This window comes from Macrobrachium rosenbergii, chromosome 20, assembly GCF_040412425.1.
Source record: "Macrobrachium rosenbergii isolate ZJJX-2024 chromosome 20, ASM4041242v1, whole genome shotgun sequence".
Lineage (NCBI taxonomy): Eukaryota > Metazoa > Arthropoda > Malacostraca > Decapoda > Palaemonidae > Macrobrachium > Macrobrachium rosenbergii.
The window spans coordinates 41,370,001-41,382,500 of record NC_089760.1 but is presented as its reverse complement, the minus strand read 5'-3'; the positions used below and the strand labels follow the sequence as shown (position 1 = coordinate 41,382,500).

The window sequence follows — 12,500 nt, the reverse complement described above, 5'->3', positions numbered from 1 at the left end:
CTAACAGTTGGGTTTGTGTACTTTTTCCGGGTACAAAACCATGTTGTCCTATATTGAACAATCAATTTTTCATTAAATGTTTCATTATATTTTTTTCATTACCCTTTCATATACTTTCATAATATGAGATGTCAGACTCATAGGCCTATAATTACTTGCCTCTAGTCTTGAACCACTTTTGAAAGTAGGAGTAATATATGCTAATTTATGCTCATCATAAATCTTGCCTGTATCTATACTTTGTCTTAATAATATTGCTAGCGGCTTTGCGATTGAATGAACCACTTTCTTTAACAATATGGCAGGTACTCCATCTGGTCCTGCTGCTGATCCATTTTTAATTTCATTAATAGCCTGCACAATATCGGCTTCTGTAATATCTATATCTGATAAGTATTCAGTATTTTCATCTCTTATTTCTGTATCATTATCTTCATTGTCAATTCTAGGTGTAAATTCACTCTTATATCTTTCTGCTAATATGTTACATATTTCCTTTTTTTCATTCGTTAATCGCCCTTCAATTCTTAGAGGCCTATTTCTACTCTTATTTTATTCATCTTTTTGCATATGAATAAAAAAATTTTAGGGTTTTGCTTGATATTTTGTAGTGTCATTTCTTCTAGGTTCCATTTTTCATTTTCTTTTGATTGTATAATCTTTTGTTCTGCATTTTCTATCTTACTTTTAGTTCCATCACTTTCCATGCATTCTTTTCTTTTGCAAGAGCTTTTTTTCCACTTTCTAATTTTCTGAACAAGATCCTTCTGTCTCTTGGAATTCGTGACTGATGTTTACTTTTTTCTTTGGTATATATTTTTCCACTATTTCCTCTAATATTTTATATAATATATCGGTATTTACCTGTATATCATCACTTACAAATATGTTTTCCCATTCTTTGTTTAATTCTTCATTTATTTTTGACCAATTTATATTCTTACTATAGAAATTGTATTTTCCATATCCTTCCCATTTTTTCGTCTCTTGCTTTTCTCTGTTTTTGTGTGTTCTGGAACGGACTGTTAGTTCTATGACATTATGGTCCGAAATACTCGTGTTATATACTATTATTTCTTTAACATAGTTCACCTCATTCACAAATACTAGGTCTAAAATATTATCCTTTCTTGTTGGTAGGTGATTTATTTGCTGAATGTTATGTTCTAGTAGCATATCTAATAGCTTTTCAAATTGCCTCTTATCTTCTGCACTACTATTGCTCTCTTTTTATATGTATAAATACAACCACAGTCTCCTATTCGTTCTTTCCATTCTACAAAAGGAAAGTTAAAGTCTCAGTTAGGAGTATAGTCCAGTCCTTGTGATTTCTACATATTTCATCCAATTTTTCAATTATTATGTCAAACTCTTTAGTATTAGGGGTCTATATATTACAATGTTCACTAATTTTTCAGATTCAAATTCTACCGCTATTAATTCACATTCTGTGTTACTATATTTCTCACAGATTTTTCCTTGATTGGCATCTCTCCCATATATTGCGGTTCCCCCTTGATTTCTATTTTTCTATCTGATCTATAAGTTTGGAAACCCTTTATCTGGTCATCATTACCAGTCTCTTGGGAATACCAGGTTTCACTTATATTCAATATTTCTATTTTTTCATTTTGGGTTAGTTCTTCTAAGAACTCTATCTTTCTTTTGAGTTACTCGAAACTAAACCCTGCGTGTTCATCACTATGATGGTTTGCGTATTATCTCCATTATCTAATATGGGTAATAATAAGGATTTTCCCATGTCTCTTTCCTTTTTTCTGATATGTTGATTTTTTTTTCATTTCCAGAAATTCGTACATTAAAAAATCCAACTTTTCCATTATAGGCTATTTGATCTTCCAGCTTCATATTTATTCACTTTGTGCTTAAACCTGCACTTATCTCCATATCTGCACCATCCCCTAGCATCATAGATACATTGCTTGTTCCTTGTGCTATATCTAGGTGCTGATGGCTCATATCGTGGTGCTGACATTTCATAATGTGTTGTTGGCTTGCTTTTTGCCTTCATCACATGATCTTTGTTCTTTTCTTTATTTGTTTCATTTTTACCTTGGTTTTTTTTTATATGTATTTGATTTTGATTTTGGTTTTTCATGGCTACAGGATGCATGTACCTACATTTCTTATTAAACCTACATCCATTTCCTTCTTTCCAGTTTCTACATATTTTTGGATGTAGATCGCTGCATTCCTCTTCATAGCCATCTAGATATGCACATTTGCCATAGATCTCATAATTGTGACATATCTTGGGATGTTTGTAATAACATCTTTCACCAAACCTGCAATTCCTCTTTTCAAAAGGGTGCATACTGTGTCTTTCTTTCTTTTCTTTTTTTTTTTTTTTGTTCTTTCCCATCAGTATGGAGATCCAGGTACAACCTCTTTGGGATTTTATTTTGATTTATCATGTCATAATTTATTTCTTCATATGTATGTTGCTGTATTGCCCCATATGTAGAATCTATGAGTTTCTCTGCATCCATACTATTATCCTGTTCTTTGTTTTCATTAATCTTTTTTCTCTCTTCAGTCTTATTTTCTTCTTTTCTATTTTCCTCTTCTTCCTCTTCTTCATCTTCTTCATCTTCTTTCATCCTCCACAATCTGTACATTAAGTCTTGATTTAATGACCTTGTCTATCCATACTAGACATGTTGAGCAAAATATTTTTGTGTCCTTATTTCTATTTTGCTCTACTTCAGCACATGAAGGGTGCGTCGGTAACGTGGCAAGCATAGCATTTCTAATCAGGTTTTGTGGATTTACAATGCTATACCACACTCTACATAGTTTACGTGCTTTAGGCATCCGTTTGCCTATTGCATCAATCAATATATTCACTAATTCCTTCATACTTATTTTCTTTGATGGAATGTGATGATTTTTGTAGATTTTCTTTGTAAGTCTTTTGATAACTTGAACTTTCATTGGTATCCCTTCTATTATTTTCATTATATTTTCTACAGATTTGCTCCAGTTTGAAGGATCGTATCCTTTCAATATGTCTGTGAATGCTTTCGCATCTTCTTGGTCGATGTTGCAATTCATCTCCACGATCAACAAACCAAGTTCCCTTCCTGCCAATTCATCATATTGAATATCTCCGATGCAAGCAAGGTTTCTCCACCTTTTGCCACTGTTGGTTGACTCCTCCATGATTTTCAGATTTTATTAATTCACTCGAAAACAACTTATTAGACGGTTTATCACTCTAATCTGATATTAAGCTAATCACCGATAGTTCACGAACACTTTTAGCTATATTTCATTCGCTAATTGTATGTAAGACGCGTATTATCGGGTAGATTATCCAGACCATGAACGATTACGTCTCACCGAGAGAATGTCACATCACAGAGAGAGAGAGAGAGAGAGAGAGAGAGAGAGAGAGAGAGAGAGAGAGAGAGAGAGAGAGAGCTTAATTGAGAGTGGATGAAATTGATGGTCCTTATTATCCCTAAAATTTAGGCACAGGCCAAGTGCTGGGACCTATGAGGTAATTTAACACTGGAAGAGAAATTGAGAGTGGAAAGGTTTGAAAGGTGTAACAGGAGGACAACCTCGAAGTTGCACTATGAAACAATTGTTAGGAGAGGGTGGAAAGTAAGATGGAAGAAAGAGAATATGAACGGAGGTATGGTAAAAGGAACGAAAGGGGTCCCAACTAGCGGTCGAAGGGGCGCCGCAAAGAACCTTGAGTAATTCCTACAATCCACCGCAAGGGGGTGCACTGAGGACACTACCCCCATATGGACCCGATTCCGTGGAGACAGTATTTTGCCAAAGAAAATGAGAATACCTTAACATAAGATCCTGAATCTCTCTCTCTCTCTCTCTCTCTCTCTCTCTCTCTCTCTCTCTCAGTCTCTCTCTTTCTCTCTCTCTCTCTCTCTCTCTCTCTCAATCTCTCTCTCTCTCTCTCTCTCTCTCTCTCTCTCTCTCTCTCTCTCTGTGCCAGCGAGGAGAATTACTCGTAGAGAAAAAATGAGATGTCGTTTCCCGAATATCTTTCACAGAGAGTGTGGACACGCCATCTGGCCGAGATACAAATGGAATGGCGCAGAGACAGGGCCTCGATAAAGGAAGAACTTTCCACAAATGCTGCTTTGCGGAAAACTGAGAGAGAGAGAGAGAGAGAGAGAGAGAGAGAGAGAGAGAGAGAGAGAGAGAGAGAGAGAGAGAGAGAGTTCAATGGGGAAAATCCAAAATTGGGAAAACTGACGTTTTGAGAAAATTGTGTGTAAAAAATTGATGGTAGTGATGATAACATACGCGCACGCGCGCACACATATACACGCGCACAAACGCACACGTACACACACACACACCACATAAATAATATAGAAACAACACACTGAAAACCTATGCAAGTACAGACTCGTACAAAAAAAATTGTGGGTACTGCAACTAATCTCAGTTTTATTGCTAATTCTGCAAAAACCGAATTACTTTTCCTACCCGTTTACGCCTGATTAAAAGAAATGGTAGTACCTGGATATAATGGAGGTACTCGTATTTCCAAACACTTAAATAAATAATATATGATAAGTCCCATAAACACAAATTAATATAAGTCCAATATACTAAGGTCTGTCTACGAACGAGACAGTCAATTATGTTCAAAGACAGGGATTGAGCACCGAATATAAATACCTACATCTCATTCTTTACAAATGGCGGAAATAAAGTCAGTTATGCATACCGGATACAGACAGACGAAGATTAAACCATTACAGGAATGATATTCTAGGTCTTGAAATAAATGCTTATATTAGAACAAAAAATCCATACAAGAAAAATATTCTGGAAATTCCAGGCGTCTGGATTCTTGTATTCTTTGTAAATGGTGGAAAAGAAGAAGGCAGTTCTGTGTACAGGATACAGGCAGACGAAGATAACCTTTACAGGAATGACATCCTGAGTCTTAAAATAAGTGCTTACATTAGAACAAAAAAACTCATATAAGAAAAATATTTTGGAAAATCAAGGACTCTAAGAATGACATCCTGGATCCTAAATTTAGTGTATATGTTAGTATATATATATATATATATATATATATATATATATATATATATATATATATATATATATATATATATATATATATATATATATACTAACATATATATACGAAAATGGTTATAGAAATTCACGGAATCTAGATATATGAAAAATATTTTGGAAATTCAAGGAGTCAAAAAAAAATTTATCTGTACGAAAAAGGTTACGGAAATTCAAGAATTCTAGAGTCTTCTCCGTTCATATCAAAATCTTGTTACATACTCATTCTCCCATTACCGTTCGCACATAAGGTAAAACGGGAGGTCGCAGAGAGATTAGTAGGAGAATCTCCGATGCTCCAGAACTTAGAAGTTAAGGAAGCAGAGGACTGGCACTAATTAATTCAAGAGTAAGGGGATAATTAATACGGCTATCAAAAGCTCGTTATGACTGGAGGGTTAGAGATAATGCTTAAAATATCACAAAGGGATTTATAGAGCGTCAAAAATTAGCCGTCCTTGAGAGAGAGAGAGAGAGAGAGAGAGAGAGAGAGAGAGAGAGAGAGAGAGAGAGATAAAACGTTAAAGATTGGACGTCCTACAGAGAGAGAGAGAGCAGAGAGAGAGAGAGAGAGAGAGAGAGAGAGAGAGAGAGAGAGAGAGATTTATAAAACGTCAAAAATTCGACGTCCTTCTGGGGGCACAGAGAGAGAGAGAGAGAGAGAGAGAGAGAGAGAGAGAGAGAGAGAGAGAGATTTATAAAACGTCAAAGACCAGTCGTCCTTCTGGGAGAGAGAGAGAGAGAGAGAGAGAGAGAGAGAGAGAGAGAGAGAGAGAGAGAGAGAGAGAGATTTATAAAAAAATTGGACGTCCTTCTGGGGCCACAGAGAGAGAGAGAGAGAGAGAGAGAGAGAGAGAGAGAGAGAGAGAGAGAGAGAGCTTAAAACGTCAAAGACCGGTCGTCCTTGGGAGAGAGAGAGAGAGAGAGAGAGAGAGAGAGAGAGAGAGAGCTTCATAAAACGTCAAAGACCGGTCGTCCTTTTGGGGACACAGAGAGACCTTACAGACCTTACCTTACAATTCGTTCGGGTTGCCCCAGGTCCCTCAGTGTGAGAAACCTTTGATGTCTACCAGAGAGTTGCTAATGCATCTTCCGGTATATTTTGCATCTTCCAGTCTTGGATGGTCTGGGATGCATCTTAGATATTTGTCGAGCTTATTCTTAAACACATCTACGCTCACTCCTATTATGTTCCTCAGATGAGCTGGTAGCGCATTGAATAGACGCTGCATTATCGATGCTGGTGCGTGGTGGATTAATGTCCTGTGTGCTTTCCTTAATTTTCCTGGTATAGTTTTGGCACTATTAATCTACCTCTGCTTGCTCTTTTTGATAATTTTAGTTCCATGATGTTTTCGGTAATACCTTCTATCTGTTTCCATGCTTGAATTACCATGTAGCGTTCTCTTCTCCTTTCAAGACTATATAAATTTAAGAATTGTAGTCTTTCCCAGTAGTCAAGGTCCTTAACTTCTTCTATTCTAGCTGTAAATGACCTTTGTACACTCTCTATTTGTGCAATATCCTTTTGGTAGTGTGGGTACCATATTATATTGCAATATTCAAGTGGACTACGTACGTACATTTTGTAAAGCATAATCATGTGTTCAGCTTTTCTTGTTTTGAAGTGCCGGAACAACATTCCCATTTTTGCTTTGCATTTTGCCAATAGAACTGCTATTTGATCATTGCATAACATATTCCTATTCAACATCACACCAAGGTCTTTAACTGATTCCTTGTTTGTGATTGTCTCATTATTAGGTCCTTTATATGCATATAGCATTTCTACTTTATCACCATAGTTCATTGATTCAAATTTATCAGAGTTAAATACCATCCTATTTATCTCTGCCCATTTATATATTTTGTTTAGGTCTCTTTGTAGTGAGTTCCTATCTTCATCACAAGCAATTTCTCTACTTATTCTTGTGTCATCTGCGAAACTTCTTACTACTGAGTCCTTAACATTACTGTCTATGTCTGCAATTATAATCACAAACAGCAAAGCAGCTAACACCGTACCTTGTGGTACACCGGATATTACCGTAGCTTCATCCGATTTCTCATCGTTTGCAATCACTATCTGTTTTCTGTTTTGCAAAAATTCTTTTATCTATCTTCCTACTTTGTCAACAATGTTATGTTTTCTCATTTTTTTCGCTAATATATTATATTCTACCTTGTCAAAAGCTTTTGCAAAGTCTAGGTAAACCACATCTGTATCTTTTTCATTTATCATATTTTTATATATGCTTTCATGGTGGACTAACAGTTGGGTTTGTGTACTTTTTCCGGGTACAAAACCATGTTGTCCTATATTGAACAATCTATTTTCCATTAAATGTTTCATTATATTTTTTTTCATTACCCTTTCATATACTTTCATAATATGAGATGTCAGACTCACAGGCCTAAAATTACTTGCCTCTACTCTTGAACCACTTTTAAAGTAGGAGTAATATATGCTAATTTATGCTCATCATAAATCTTGCCTGTATCTATACTTTGTCTTAATAATATTGCTAGCGGCTTTGCGATTGAATGAACCACTTTCTTTAACAATATGGCAGGTACTCCATCTGGTCCTGCTGCTGATCCATTTTTAATTTCATTAATAGCCTGCACAATATCGGCTTCTGTAATATCTATATCTGATAAGTATTCAGTATTTTCATCTCTTATTTCTGTATCATTATCTTCATTGTCAATTCTAGGTGTAAATTCACTCTTATATCTTTCTGCTAATATGTTACATATTTCCTTTTTTTCATTCCTTAATCGCCCTTCAATTCTTAGAGGGCCTATTTCTACTCTTATTTTATTCATCTTTTTGCATATGAATAAAAAAATTTTAGGGTTTTGCTTGATATTTTGTAGTGTCATTTCTTCTAGGTTCCATTTTTCATTTTCTTTTGATTGTATAATCTTTTGTTCTGCATTTTCTATCTTACTTTTTAGTTCCATCACTTTCCATGCATTCTTTTCTTTTGCAAGACCTTTTTTCCACTTTCTAATTTTCTGGAACAAGATCCTTCTGTCTCTTGGAATTCGTGACTGATGATTACTTTTTTTTTTTTTTATTTATATATTTTTCCACTATTTCCTCTAATATTTTATATAATATATCGGTATTTACCTGTATATCATCACTTACAAATATGTTTTCCCATTCTTTGTTTAATTCTTCATTTATTTTTGACCAATTTATATTCTTACTATAGAAATTGTATTTTCCATATCTTTCCCATTTTTTCGTCTCTTGCTTTTCTCTGTTTTCGTATGTTCTGGAACGGACTGTTAGTTCTATGACATTATGGTCCGAAATACTCGTGTTATATACAATTATTTCTTTAACATAGTTCACCTCATTCACAAATACTAGGTCTAAAATATTATCCTTTCCTTTCTTGTTGGTAGGTGATTTATTTGCTGAATGTTATGTTCTAGTAGCATATCTAATAGCTTTTCAAATTGCCTCTTATCTTCTGCACTACTATTGCTCTCTTTTTATATGTATAAATACAACCACGGTCTCCTATTCATTCTTTCCATTCTACAAAAGGAAAGTTAAAGTCTCTCGGTTAGGAGTATAGTCCAGTCCTTGTGATTTCTACATATTTCATCCAATCTTTCAATTATTATGTCAAACTCTTTAGTATTAGGGGTCTATATATTACAATGTTCACTAATTTTTCAGATTCAAATTCTACCGCTATTAATTCACATTCTGTGTTACTATATTTCTCACAGATTTTTCCTTGATTGGCATCTCTCCCATATATCGCGGTTCCCCCTTGATTTCTATTTTTTCTATCTGATCTATAAGTTTGGAAACCCCTTATCTGGTCATCATTACCAGTCTCTTGGGAATACCAGGTTTCACTTATATTCAATATTTCTATTTTTTTCATTTTGGGTTAGTTCTTCTAAGAACTCTATCTTTCTTTTGAGTTACTCAAACTAAACCCTGCGTGTTCATCACTATGATGGTTTTGCGTATTATCTCCATTATCTAATATGGGTAATAATAAGGATTTTCCCATGTCTCTTTCCTGTTCTGATATGTTGATCTTTTTCATTTCCAGAAATTCGTACATTAAAAATCCAACTTTTCCATTATATTTGATCTTCCAGCTTCATATTTATTCACATTGTGCATAAACCTGCACTTATCTCCATATCTGCACCATCCCTAGCATCATAGATACATTGCTTGTTCCTTGTGCTATATCTAGGTGCTGATGGCTCATATCGTGGTGCTGACATTTCATAATGTGTTGTTGGCTTGCTTTTTGCCTTCATCACATGATCTTTGTTCTTTTCTTTATTTGTTTCATTTTTACCTTGGTTTTTTATATGTATTTGATTTTGATTTTGGTTTTTCATGGCTACATTTCTTATTAAACCTACATCCATTTCCTTCTTTCCAGTTTCTACATATTTTTGGATGTAGATCGCTGCATTCCTCTTCACAGCCATCTAGATATGCACATTTGCCATAGATCTCATAATTGTGACATATCTTGGGATGTTTGTAATAACATCTTTCACCAAACCTGCAATTCCCTCTTTTCAAAAGGGTGCATACTGTGTCTTTCTTTTCTTTTTTTTTTCTTGTTCTTTCCCATCAGTATGGAGATCCGGGTACAACCTCTTTGGGATTTTATTTTGATTTATCATGTCATAATTTATTTCTTCATATGTATGTTGCTGTATTGCCTCATATGTAGAATCTATGAGTTTCTCTGCATCCATACTATTATCCTGTTCTTTGTTTTCATTAATCTTTTCTCTCTCTTCAGTCTTATTTTCTTCTTTTCTATTTTCCTCTTCTTCCTCTTCTTCATCTTCTTCATCCTGATTTAATGACCTTGTCTATCCATACTAGACATGTTGAGCAAAATATTTTTGTGTTCTTATTTCTATTTTGCTCTACTTCAGCACATGAAGGGTGTGTTGGTACGTGGCAAGCATAGCATTTCCTAATCAGGTTTTGTGGATTTACAATGCTATACCACACTCTACATAGTTTACATGCTTTAGGCATCCGTTTGCCTATTGCATCAATCAATATATTCACTAATTCCACCATACTTATTTTCTTTGATGGAATGTGTTGATTTTTGCAGATTTTCTTTATAAGTCTTTTGATAACTTGAACTTTCATTGGTATCCCTTCTATTATTTTCATTATATTTTCTACAGATTTGCTCCAGTTTGAAGGATCGTATCCTTTCAATATGTCTGTGAATGCTTTCACATCTTTTTGGTCGATGTTGCAATTCATCTCCACGATCAGCAAACCAAGTTCCCTTCCTGCCAATTCATCATATTGAATATCTCCGATGCAAGCAAGGTTTCTCCACCTTTTGCCACTGTTGGTTGACTCCTCCATGATTTTCAGATTTTATTAATTCACTCGTAAACAACTTATTAGACGGTTTATCACTCTAATCTGATATTAAGCTAATCACCGATAGTTCACGAACACTTTTAGCTATATTTCATTCGCTAATTGTATGTAAGACGCGTATTATCGGGTAGATTATCCAGACCATGAACGATTACGTCTCACTGAGAGAATGTCACATCACAGAGATGTCACATCAGAGAGAGAGAGAGAGAGAGAGAGAGAGAGAGAGAGAGAGAGAGAGAGAGATATTTTACCAGTGGTTTAGATTTCCACCTTTCAAAAAGCATTTCGTCCGTGTGGCGTACGGAAAAAAAAACAAGTGTAAAGACAGGGATGTGACAACGAAAACGACATTTGGCAAAAACGAAAAACTGAACTCCATCAGAACCTGGTTTCAAAATGTCATCAATTTTTTTTTCTTTGTCGTTCGACTATACTTCCGCCTTGTCAAACTGGTTCCATAAAACACACAGAGAGAGAGAGAGAGAGAGAGAGAGAGAGAGAGAGAGAGAGAGAGAGAGAGAGAGAGAGAGAGAGAGAGAGAGAGATGGAAGAGCAACTTCTATCAGGAATTATCTATCACACTAAGGATTAAAATGAATCAATACAATCTTTACAGCCTTAACTATTAAGAAATAGTTAAAATACAATAATCTTTCATTGTACAGTAATAACTGTATTAGTGTCCACTAAGGAATTAAAAGTTTCTTTACGATTACATAAACAAATTAAGATGATGCTTCAAGAATGAAGCAAAATACTGTAGAAAATACTAAGTAATGGAATCAGTTTAAAAAAAGTTTTATCTAATAAGGATAATTTCTTTACATTATACGGCCACTTTCAAATACCGGATTGGGTGTCAGCAGACTTCTGAATTTTATTGTATACTTAGCTAGGCCAAAGGGAATTATTTACACAGTCTCTTCCGAGTCAATATTCATCCAGTAATTAGTTTTTTAATGTTTTTTAATTAAGACTATACCGGAGTCTTGAAAAAGCTTGAATTTTTCAGTCAAATACATTAAGAATAAATACTGAAGGTGTATCAAAATAAATACACCTTTAGGTATTTGTAACCAATAAAATCATACATGTTCAAGTTCATAGTTTCATGGCATATATTACATACACATACACATTTGTCGGCAGGGACCTAGGAAATGTATCTTCTACATAAAAATGCTCTCTGTGGTGTACACTTCATGGTAACCAACCGTTCGAAAATATCCTGTAGGGCCAGGATCCACAACTTGTATTTCAGAAATTAATTTCCTTCAATTACAACCAAACGATCTCCCACGATCTCATTATCATTATTCAGTAAAATAAATTTTGAAAGCAAGCAGACAAGTCAAATAAGTGACTGGAAAACACAATCACCACTCTGTAAATTCTGTAAATAATTATCCAAATTTTACTCACTCGGTAAAGGAATTATGTGAACGCGTAAATGTTACGACCAAACTATCCCATTCTTATCCATAAACTCTAACAATTTTAAAAGCTCTTTTACAAAGTGACTCCCGGGACATTAAGCCTCAAATAAATAGCGGTTCAAAAAGTACTCGGCGACAAAATCTGTAAAAGAATGCCCCTTTCAATCACTGCAATAATCGTCTTTCACGTATGAGAGATGGCAAAAGAAGAGGAGGAGGAGGAGGAAAGAGGCAAAGAAAGAAAGAGAGAGAGAGAGAGAGAGAGAGTCATTTGTCATAAAAGTTCTGTCATTTGTCACTGGCTTTCCTTTCCTCTCTTTTCCGGATATGGCGGTAGCATTTTAATGTCTGTCTGTCTGTCTGTCTTTATACGACATAAAAGGGTCAGGCATTTATTCATACACGTTATGACTTAAGTCATCTCACTTGATACTGACAGATTAAATGATAATGCTATATCATTTGTAGGAGCCAAAAAATTAACATTCCTTACCATTGATATTCTTCAAAATATTAGGACCGGCCCTTGTACTATTTTTACTAGAAAACAATGT

The 12,500-nt window shown here is 34.8% G+C and overlaps 1 protein-coding gene across 1 annotated transcript in view; it reads left to right on the top strand.

The window, feature by feature from the left end:
• Positions 1-12,500, top strand: part of COX6B (Cytochrome c oxidase subunit 6B) — a 526,203-nt gene that overhangs the window by 373,861 nt on the left and 139,842 nt on the right. The window lies entirely within an intron of this gene.